The sequence below is a fragment of the Pongo abelii genome, chromosome 8 (genome assembly GCF_028885655.2).
Source record: "Pongo abelii isolate AG06213 chromosome 8, NHGRI_mPonAbe1-v2.0_pri, whole genome shotgun sequence".
Taxonomy (NCBI): Eukaryota; Metazoa; Chordata; class Mammalia; order Primates; family Hominidae; genus Pongo; species Pongo abelii.
This window is the reverse complement of record NC_071993.2, coordinates 94,800,146-94,811,220: the sequence shown is the minus strand read 5'-3', so window position 1 is coordinate 94,811,220 and position 11,075 is coordinate 94,800,146. Positions and strand designations below refer to the sequence as shown.

General features: G+C 41.8%; 1 long non-coding RNA gene across 1 annotated transcript in view; it reads right to left on the bottom strand.

The window, feature by feature from the left end:
- Nucleotides 1-1,660: 1,660 nt before the first annotated feature.
- Nucleotides 1,661-11,075, bottom strand: part of LOC129048305 (uncharacterized) — an 80,104-nt gene continuing 70,689 nt past the window's right edge. The window contains exons 3-5 of the long non-coding RNA XR_008510534.1: nt 10,097-10,202; nt 3,625-3,812; nt 1,661-1,845 (exon numbers count right to left, since the gene is read on the bottom strand). This is a non-coding gene — a long non-coding RNA (uncharacterized LOC129048305). The remainder of the gene's footprint in view (nt 1,846-3,624; nt 3,813-10,096; nt 10,203-11,075) is intronic.

Below are 11,075 nucleotides of genomic sequence, written 5' to 3'. Positions count from 1 at the left end.
GCATTGAACTTTGCAAGTATTCAATAAAAACATTTTGAATGAGTAAAGAAATTAATGAATGATTGAGTAGATGAAAACACACAAAGGAGATAACTAAATATCTTTCTTGAATAATTTCAATATTACTTTGCCCCAAAGGGGAAATTCTTCCAGTTTCTAGGATGCTGGGTTTAAGGACAAGTAGATTTGTGCATATTCCATACATTCCTTTGACACTTCCCTATTGGTGTCCCACTGGACAATTATAAAACGAGAAAGGGGCCGGGCACGGTGGCTCACACCTGTAATCCCAGCACTTTGGGAGGTCGAGGTGGGCAGATCACCTGAGGTCAGGAGTTGGAGATCAGCCTGGCCAACATGGTGAAACCCCGTCTCTGCTAAAAACACAAAAACTAGTCGGGCGTGGTGGCACACACCTGTAGTCCCAGTTACTCGGGAGGCTGAGGCAGAAGAACAGCTTGAATCCAGGAGGCAGAGATTGCAGTGAGCTGAGATCTCGCCATTGCACTCCAGCCTGGGCAACAGAGTGAGACTCCGTCTTAAAAATAAATAAAACGAGAAAGGTAGTTATAACAGGAAACATCACTTCCTCCCTCACAGTGCAGCCAGTTCTCTTCAAGCTCATTACCTACTTCAACTTTAATGAAAATGAGTTCATCTTGGCCCACGAGGCCTTTACATCTGGCTACAACCTAACTGTCCATCTGTGGCCACCCTACCATGTTTTTAGACTTAAAGAGATCTTTCATGACTTTACGTTCGTGTGCATGCTGCGACCTCCGTCTAGAATACACTTCACCATCACCATAATTACCATGAGTGCTGCCAACACCACAGCCACCTGGCCACTGATGCCATCACCCTTTTCACCACTCCCACCCACCTCCACCATCACTGTCATCACCACCACCACCACCATCTCCCATCATCACCACCCTCGTCATTCAAAGCCAGCATCACCACCACCACCATCACTGCCCCCCATCACCCTCACCACCAATTACTGCCACCTTGCCACCACCCCCTTGAACTTAAAAAATTCTTCTTCCTCTCCTAAGAGCCAGCTCAAAAGGAACTTCCTAAATCTCTCCAGAATTTGGTGCCCAGCCCTTCTCTGAGCTCCAACAGTTATTGTTCTCCACTACCTGATTGCATCCAGCATATTGCATTGTAGCTTATGCAATGGCATGTCCTTTCTAGCAGCCCATATGCTCTGCTGGACCCTGAATCCTTGCTTGAAAGGAAATATTTACAGAGTGTCTGACCACAGATCTCAGAGCAATGAGGGTCAAAAGAAAGGGAGTGTGCGAAGACTCCACAGAGAGGAGGCTGGGGTGCTTCTGCCCAGGCTACGGCTACAAGGTTTCAAGAGTTACCAACGTTGCCCCTAAACAAAGATGTGGTATGAACTGATTCTATAGCCTGCCTCTTCCATCTTTCTAGGGTTCTCATTTTCATTTGAATTGTCATTAAAAAATTACATACCACCTATTCAGTACTAAGATCACAGGCATGCTGGGGAGGAAAACAGCCAGACCACTCTCATGCAGGACTAGAATTGGGTGGGTGGGGCTGGACAGGAAGGGTGTTTGAGGGTCGGGGAAGGCTCCCAGAGGAAGCGAGGTCTAGGCTGAGGTCTGACAGCTGGGTGACGACTAACCAGGTAAGGAGAGAGGAGAAGAGGTGCTCCATGATGAAGACACAGGTCTTTCTGTTTTGCAAACAAGACAAGCTTGTTCTCTCATCCAGCCCCTTGTACTTTCCATTTCCTCTGCCTGGATCCTTCTGCTCCCACATCTTTACATGGACAGCTTTTCTTCACTCAAGTCTCAGCTCAGATGTCACCTAGGCAGAGAAACCTTCCATTTCCCACTGTCTAGCCCAGTGCTTCTCAAACATTAGCATGCAAAGAAATGACAAAGGGATCCTGTTACAATGCTGATTCTGAATCAGTAGGTCTGGGCCGTCTTCTGAGATTCTGCATTTTTAACAAACTGATTGCTCATATGATGTTGTTGACTCAAAGATCATGCTTTGGGTAGCTCTAGCTGAAAATCGTCATGTCTGATTTCCTTCATAGCTCTTATCATTACATGAAATTACCTTGTTCATTATTTTTTTCTAGTTATTGTTCTCATACATACACAAACCACCCCTAGAATATGAGTTCCATGAAATCAGGTATATGTTTTGCTTTTTACACCACCATATCCTCAGGACTTGCTTATAGTAATTGCATACCAAATATGAATGAATGTGTGAATAAATGAATGATTTGGAGTTTGGCCTTCTAGCCCAGGGCTTCACTTCCCTCCCACAACCTAGGCCTCCATAATAGGACATCAGCACTTTGTGCCAAAGACCACTGTAGGAAATCTCGAGAATAAGCCTATGCCATAACTGTGGGTCAGCGTGTAGTCTTGGTTTTATTGTTCCTTCCTCTTTATTTCACCCCAGCAGCCATCATGAGCTCATCCCAGACCTGGGAACACGCCGTCCTTTCCTGCTCAACTTCTAATATAAGCCCTTAGTGTTTCTGGTGAAAGCTACTCTCTCCACCTGAACCCTGACACAATGAAATTCTTGGATTCTGCACCATCTCTTCTTTCATCTTTCTGATTTTTCCTAGGCCCTATGACCTATAGTCAATCTATGCTCTCAAAATTCTTAAAAAGCCTTCTCTCTAATCAGATAATGTATCTCATTCTGCTGCTCAAGGAGCCTTTCAACCTAGGATTGAGCATACTTTCCAATTTTTTCATACTCCAAACTAGATTTCTGTTCCTAAACACCCTCTTTTTTCTCCCTTCCCCCAGCGGGCACAGATTACCATGGCCAAGCATTAGCAAGCATCACCTCAAGGTGAAGTGCTGTGCCTGGTTTGGGGAACTACAAAGGACAGACATGACCCCAGTCCCTGGAGACCTGAAATCTCAACAAGAGGGAAAGCAGCCTACACACAAGAAGAGAACTAATATCCAGTGCAGGGTGTAAAAAGTGTCCATTTGCGTGAGTGTGCCACACAAAAATGAGGTGGGCCCAGGAAACCCACTGTCTTGACATAACTTTGCCCGCCTGGTGATCCCCACAGGCTATTCCTTCTTCTTCTACAGCAACTCTTCCTCTCCTCGCCTCTAAATGCTGACATGTTCAGGGTTTAGCCATGGGCCTTTTGCTCTTCCATCTATATACTCTCCTGCTCTGGGAAATCTCAGCCATTTATATGACTTTAAACACTGTCTCTATGCTGACAACTGCCAGATTTCCATCTTTATTCCAGACTCTTCTTTGAAAGACAAGGTCACAAAACCAACTGTTTGGTTAACATTGCAATGTGGATATCTAACAGACATCTCAAGCTTAAACTATCCAAAATGGAAATCTTGGATTTCATCTTCTCTCTCTCTCTCTCTCTCTCATACACACACACACACACACAGACACAAACATATACATACTGACACACACAACCTCCTTTAAAATCTGCTCCTCACCTAGTCTTCCATTTAAACAGTTGTTTGAGGGAAGGGGGAAAAAATAGAATTATCCTATCTTGCTTCTCCCACATCCAATCTGAATCAGTTAGAAATAAGTTTGGTGATATATAAACTAAATTTAACTTACAATGATTTAACCAAATAAGAGTTTAATTTTTTTTCCACAAGGGAATTCCAAAGGAAGGCAGTCCGGGGTGAGATGGGGACTCTGAATCAAAGATCACACGTGCTCTTTAATCTTTCTGTTTCCTTCATGGTGACTTTCTCCTCAGGCCTTTTGTCTCTTGTCCTCAAAGTAGCTACTCCAAATGGCATCTGCAATTCAAGCAAGAAGAAGAGGAAGAGCAAAGGGAAAAATTTATTTGGCAGTTAAATCCACTTCCTTTTAAAGAGCTTTTCCAGAATCCCCTATGCAGCATTTCCCTCTTACTTCTCATTGGTCAGAACTACATCACATGACTACCCTTAGTTGCAAGAGAAGCTGGAAAATACAGAATTTTCTTTTTAGTTAGGCACATTGTCACCCCCAAACAACACTTACATTATAAATGTTACATTATTTATATTCTATAACATTATATTAATAGGGAAGAAAGGGAGAATGGATATTAAGAAATCAATCTAAAATGTCAACCACAAAATCCATCAGCAAATCCTGCTATTGTCCTCCAAAAACCATCACAAATTCATCTCTTCCTCTCCATCCACACTGCCAACAGTACTGCGATGCCTGCAGCCAAGTTACTGCAATAGACTTTTAACTTGCTTCTTCAACTGCCAACCTCCAACCCTTTTTCCACCTAAAAGTCAGGTGGGGACATATTTAAAGGCAATCTTAGGTCGTGTAATTCTTCCGTTAAAATTCCTGTTACTTGCCACTTCATGAAAATAAAATCCAAGCATTTATCATAACCCACAGGCCCTGTATGATGTCATCCCTGCCTACTTCTCTAGTTTTCTTCCATCACACTCTTATTCATTCATTCATGCATTCATTCACTCAAACATATTTACTGAGTGCCTACTATGTTCAAAGCACTGTTTTAGACACTGAGGATAAAGTAGTAAAGAAATCAGACAAAAATACCTTCCTTCCTGAATTTTGCACTCTAGCAGAGGGAGACAAATAATATACAAAATGTATCAGTGAAACATTTAGCACTTGAGTGGTCATTAGTCATCCACTCTGCTCCAGCCTCACTGGGCTTGCTTCAGTTCTTCCAGCTCTTCTAGCTGAGGACCTCTGCCTAAAAAGCTCTTACCTCTTCATTCCCACAGTCCTTCCCTTATATTATTCAAGTGTCAGCTCAAAGGGCACTTCTCCCAAGTGGCCTTCTTTGACCACCCATCCTGAAATACGGCCACTCGTTATCCTCTTTCATCACACTTAGCACATTTTGAAATTGGATGGATAGATGGATGTATGAACGCCATATGTTTACTTGCATACTATCAGGCTCTCACTGAAGATTTACCTGTGTAATTAAAAAGACCATGTCTATTCTGTTCACTATTCTAATCCAAGGGCATAGAACAGTCAGTGCCTGGCAGATGGAGGCCCTTAATAAATATTTGTTGATGGATTAACGAATCAGTGAATGAGTGAAATGGGTGTGAAATGGGCCTTTGAAAGGCAGTATCAGTACTTCAATAGCAGAGATTGGGGGGAAAAGGCATTCTTAGACAGATGGAACTATATGGGTAAAAACTGAAAGGCAGCAATTGGCACCAATTGGCTTGGTGTGGTTGACAGTCAATTAGCCATTTTTGACTACAGTCTTAAGAGATGATATTAGAGGGGAAGATTAGGGACAGTTGAGAGGAGGTCTCTAATGCTGGGCCTTACTTTGGTCAGTATCAAAAATAAACAAATAGAGAGCAAACACGCCATCACAGAACAACATAATATCTCTCTGGAGCAGCCTCCAGACCCAACTCAAAGTCATCACCACAAGCACTCAGAGAAATCACAAGAGATGAGAAAAGTCCAAAAACTTGGGATTGCTCCATGCCAGGCATACAAATCATCTCTTCATCAATTTAGTATTTTTTTAATATCTTTTCTGGCTGGGCACAGTGGCTCACACCTGTAATCCCAGCACTTTGGGAGGCTGAGGCAGGATGATCACTTGAGGCCAGGAGTTAGAGATCGGTCTGGGCAACACAGGGAGACCCCATCCCTACAAAATAAAATATTAGCTGGGCATGGTGGCGCGCACCTGTAGCCCTAGCTACTTGGTAGACCAAGGTGGGAGGATTGCTTGAGCCCAGGAGTTGGAGGATGCAGTGAGCTATGATTACACAACTACACTCCAGCCTGGAGGACAGAGCAAGACTCTATCTCTTAAAAAAAATTAATTAATTAAAAACTAAAAGTTATCTCTTCTGATTATAGAAGCAATACATATTTATTATAGAAAAATTACAAAGCACAAAAAAATTAAAAAAGAAATTCAGTATTAGTACTATGAACATTAATACAGGCTTTTGTCCAAAAGGGAGCATCCTTCATCAAGACTCTGCATAGCACATGGAAGGGGTGGCAACACCAGTGACTGTACAGCTGGGCCAACCAAAAGAGATGAATTGCTAACCTTGACTCCAATGAGTCCCTGGTGTGTGACATTGGAAAGTCACTTTATTCCTCTACCTTCAGTTTCCTCATCAGTCAAACATGGATTTTTCTGATTTGTGATTTTTAAAGTGTTCCTTGGGGCTTTGTGACACCCTTTTAGAACAGGTGGGGGAAAGGGCTCAAACTATCCTGCCTGTCCTCCAGCCGGCATAGATCCACATTACCTGTTTTCCATTTTGGGTTTTGGCATAAATTTGGTAGTATATTGGATTTTTGTTGTTGTTATTGTTGTTGTTGCTTTAATTTGTTTTGTTTTAAACTACACATCAGGATACATGAGGTTGCAATTCATTTTTCCAAATACTCAATAAAGTTACTTCCAACTCTAACTTTTGATGATGATTCTAATTCCCTTCTGATATAAATTAATATAGTCATGAACTAGGTGTAACTACAAATTCCTTTTCCTATGGGCCTACAGGAACTTTCCTAAACATTCTAAAAGTATCAAGTCATTCTAAATGGAATAACTTATACCAGCTCATCTATGGCTGTGGACCTTGAACAAATTGCTTAACCTCCCCATGCTTCAATCTCCTCATCTATAAAATGGGGATCATATAACCCACTCTATTGGATGCAGGGAAAATGAAATTGTATCTCATACACAAAAGTGCCTAGCACACAACAAGGAACAGAGCCGTAGCTTACATTTCCCGACTTCTTACTGTGAGCCAGGATCTGAGCTACATGTTTGGTATGCCTTCCTTCATCCCGTCTACACACAAGCCTATGCAATAGGCCCTTTTTTTTATTATTGTCTATTATTTCCCCATTTTACAGATGAGAAACTGAGGCTTAATGACATTAGGTGACTTTTTTCCATTTCACCCAGAGCTTGGGTTTGAACCCAGGTAATCAGATTAATGAGGCTGTGCTATAAAACGAATAACAGTAAAAAGCATAATACTAACTGTAACTCACCTATTTTGAGGGTTTGCTCTACAGGAGATACTGTTATAAAAGCTTTGTCTCATTTAGTCCTCACATGGATCCAATGGAGCGAGCATTGACTTTACAGATTCGAAAACTGAGACACAGAGGCACTAAATGCTATAATATCTCCACTGCCTTTTAAGTTGACTGCTTAGAACTGACTCCAACTCCTTAGGTAGCTTCTCTACTGAACATTAGGAGCCTGTGCAACTAATTGTCTAACTGATCCTTCTGAAAATATAGAATAAGAAGCATCCTCTAAAATGAAAACTCCCAGGGAAAGGGGTACATTAACTCAGGATTTACAACAGCAAAAGGTAATCATCAAAGACTCCTTTCCTTCCCGCTCCTGCAAATCCAATCAATTATGGGTCCTGCAGTCTCACCTCCTAAATATGTCTCCACTCATTCCTTTCGCTCATTCCTGCCTTGGCTGCTCTGGTTTGTGCCATTCTGTCTGTCAAAAGCCTCCTGCCTGCTCTCCCTGCTCCAATCTTGACCTCCAACCACCTTGCACCCTCACTCTATACTGTAATTTACCCACTAAAATCCTTTTAGTGCCCCCACACCATGTCCTACAGAATAAAGCCCAAGCTCCACATGCCCACATTTGTCTCCGGCCTCATTTCCTAGTGTAAAATGCATATTCCAACATCAGGAAACCACTCATAGGTCCTCTCACCACACGGTCGTTTCCCACCTTTGTATATTTAGTATATGTTCTCTTTGCATAGAAATCCTTTCCCATCTTTCCATGTTAACTAACTCTTTGCTCTTCCTTCCTTGAATAGCCAGGCTAATCCATGTACCCTCCTCCAGGCTCCTAATGAGCCCTGCACTCTTAGCACATTGAGTTAAATGTATGTCCTAACAGGACTGTCTACCCCACAGCACAGCACATTTCCTGAGAGCAGGGACAATTGGGGTTTTATTCTCCTCTGCATCCATGACATCTATATGTGCAGTATGCAGCATGTAATAAGCACTCAATAAATATTTGTTAAAGAATCAAATCAGGCCAGGCATGGTGGCTCATGCCTGTAATCCTAGCACTTAGGGAGGCCAAGGTAGGAGGATCCCTTGAGCCCAGGAGTTTGAGACTAGCCTGGGCAATATAGGGAGACCCTATCTCTAGAAAAAACTTCAAAAATTAGCCAGGTGTGGTGGCATGCACCTGTAACCCCAGCTACTTGGGAGGCTGAGGTGAGAGGATCTCTTGGTCTGAGAGGCCAGGGCTGCAGTGAGCCATGATCCCACCACTGCACTCCAGCCTGGGCAACAGAGTGAGACCCTGTCTCAAAAAATAAAAATTAAAAAAGAATCACACCAAAGTCAAGGAATTAAAGATTGTAGTGGACAGTATGTAAATTCTTCACATGTTTTTAGCTATAGTTAACATTCAGTGAACTCTCCCAAGTTTGAATAATTGTATTAAGCAGCTACCATGAACCATTTGCCATTCTAAGCCTTTACCTCATGTCTTCACAATAGCCCCACAAATTACATGCTGCTACTATTCCCATTTTACAGATGTGAAAACTGAGAGAGATTAAACAACTTTTGCAGGGCCACAGATCTAGCAAGTAGAAGGGCTGTAGTTTGAATCTGACTCCAGGGTCAAGTTCTTAGCTAATTACCACAAGACTAAAATGTCAGCCAACGAGTGTATATCATAAGCTCAAGGCAAGAGCTGCCAGTAGTACACGCCTGGGGGCAAAAATATGGAGATAACATCTGTCTTAGGAAGAAAACTGAGAGAGATGTGTACTCCGAGTCAAATGGCAGGGCGTGGCTGGTGTCAAGAAGAGACACTCCTAAGCCATATACATTGATATGTAGCTCCAATCCTCCAAAATGAGGGATTGCTGCTGTGCCCAGGTCCACTTACCCACTGTTTAGCAGTTAAAGACTAAGGCCTTGAGTCAAACAGATCTAGGTTTAAATTCCAATTCCATTCACTGCAAATCATTGGTCTTCTCCAAAACTCAATATCCTCATCTGTAAGCTAGAGATACTTAACCAGTTTTGAGGATTAAATGACATAATACAATACATCCAGTGATATATTATATCATTATATTAAATCTAGTGATATATTATATCATTATATCTAGTGATATAAGTGCCTAAAACATAGAAGACACTGAAAACAGCTACTTTATTACTATGATGTTGACTATTATCATACAAGCACTGAATCAGAAATCATTCCAGGAAGGGAGAAGTCACACAGTATACATAGGTGCTGGGAATCCATCCCTCCATTTGGGGAATAGGGACATGGTCTGAGAAGACATTCTGAGAGCTGTGTATAGTCAGAGACTGCTGATGGTGCGTGCTTTATAAGTGGAGTGGGAGTAGCCCAGCAGTATTGATGGTGTAGCCTAAGAAAGAGGCCCTGGAAGCTTCTGGTTTCATACTTTTTAATTTCATTTTAACAACTAATGAATCAGAAATATAAGGATGGATCAGAAAATCAGAGGTGTTTCTGAAATATCCATCTTTGCCAGTCTTTGATCAGAGCAACACTGAAGAATAATTTTCTGCCTGGTCTCACTGAAACGTGATATTTGCATCTTCTGAAGTCTTATCACTGGTCCTTGCAAAGACTAGATAAACCTGGTCTTTGCAAAGACTGTTCCTGCCATCAAGGCATGACGAGTGGTGGATTGGGGTGCTATTTAAAAGCCTTATTCATAAAGACTACTCAAGAGCCTCTAAAAATAATCTTGTGATTTAACAAGGCCAGGATTCAAATAAGTTAAATGGGTTGGAATAAGTTAAACAACTGACAGGAAAAGGCTAAAGATTTCCCAGCTGTCAACCTCTAGTGGTGTTGGCAGGAGTCTCGTGACCTACCTCTTCCATATCTAATCACCTAACACAGGGGGTCACTCCCTCTCCCATAGCAATCTCTCCCTTCTTTTCACCCACCCACCCCCATGCTGTTCACATCCAAGAACAACAGGTTGTGCAAATATAGGCATGGATGATAGACAATTCAGTCCCCAAGGATGACTAAACTCACCTAATTCCCTTCTTTACCAGATATTTATGAGAAAATCACTTTTGATGTTCCAAAGGATGCCGCATTAAAGCATGCTGAGGAGTATTGGTACACCTCCTTGACTCAACTGTAATAATAAAAATAGTTAATATTTTTTGAGTGTTCACTGTGTTCCAGGATCTCTGTTGAAAGCTTTTTTCCTTCCAATTTTTTTACTGTGGTAAAATACATATAACATAAAATTCACCATTTCAGCCATTTTTAAGTGAACAATTCAATGGTGTTAAGTATATTCATAATGTTATATAACCATCACCACCACCCTTCTTCATAACTCTTTATACCTTCTAAAACTGAAACTCTAATCTATTGAGAGCTTTTTACATATATTATTCTATTTAACTCTCAAGATAACTTTGTGAGATTGGTACAATTATTATTCCCATTTTTTTAACCAAGGAAACAGAACCTGAGAGATAATAACAAACTCATCCGAAATCACACAGCCAGTAGGAGAAGAAAGTAGTTTTAAACCTACATGTAATAAAGTTTGCACTTGTACTCTTAATTTAAACCTTTCTACAATAAACCAATGCAAACTCTTTACTGGCTACCCAAGAACCAAACCAGCCAAGGGACTCTGACTTCAGATTATGTGACTGTAACTGAAAGGTCCTCCATCTCTTTGAGATAGATTCTGAAGACAAACTCTTCTCAACTCTTTCTTTTACAAAACCTGCACTTACAGCTGAAAATGTGGAGAGGAACAAGGGCAGAACACCTCAAAGGCTGCCCTGGCATAGGGGAGGTCACACTGCCCCGCAGCTGGTCTCAAGGCCGCCTCACCATTCATCAAATCAGTCTGTTCCATCTATGCATTCCGGACAACGCTTAAGTCCAAAGCTGCCTCTAGTAGTCCTGTGATGGGTCAAGACGAGAAGTAACCAAACATAATGTCCTTTCCTGGCACCATTGTTCGTATTTGGTTTGAGGGCTTCAG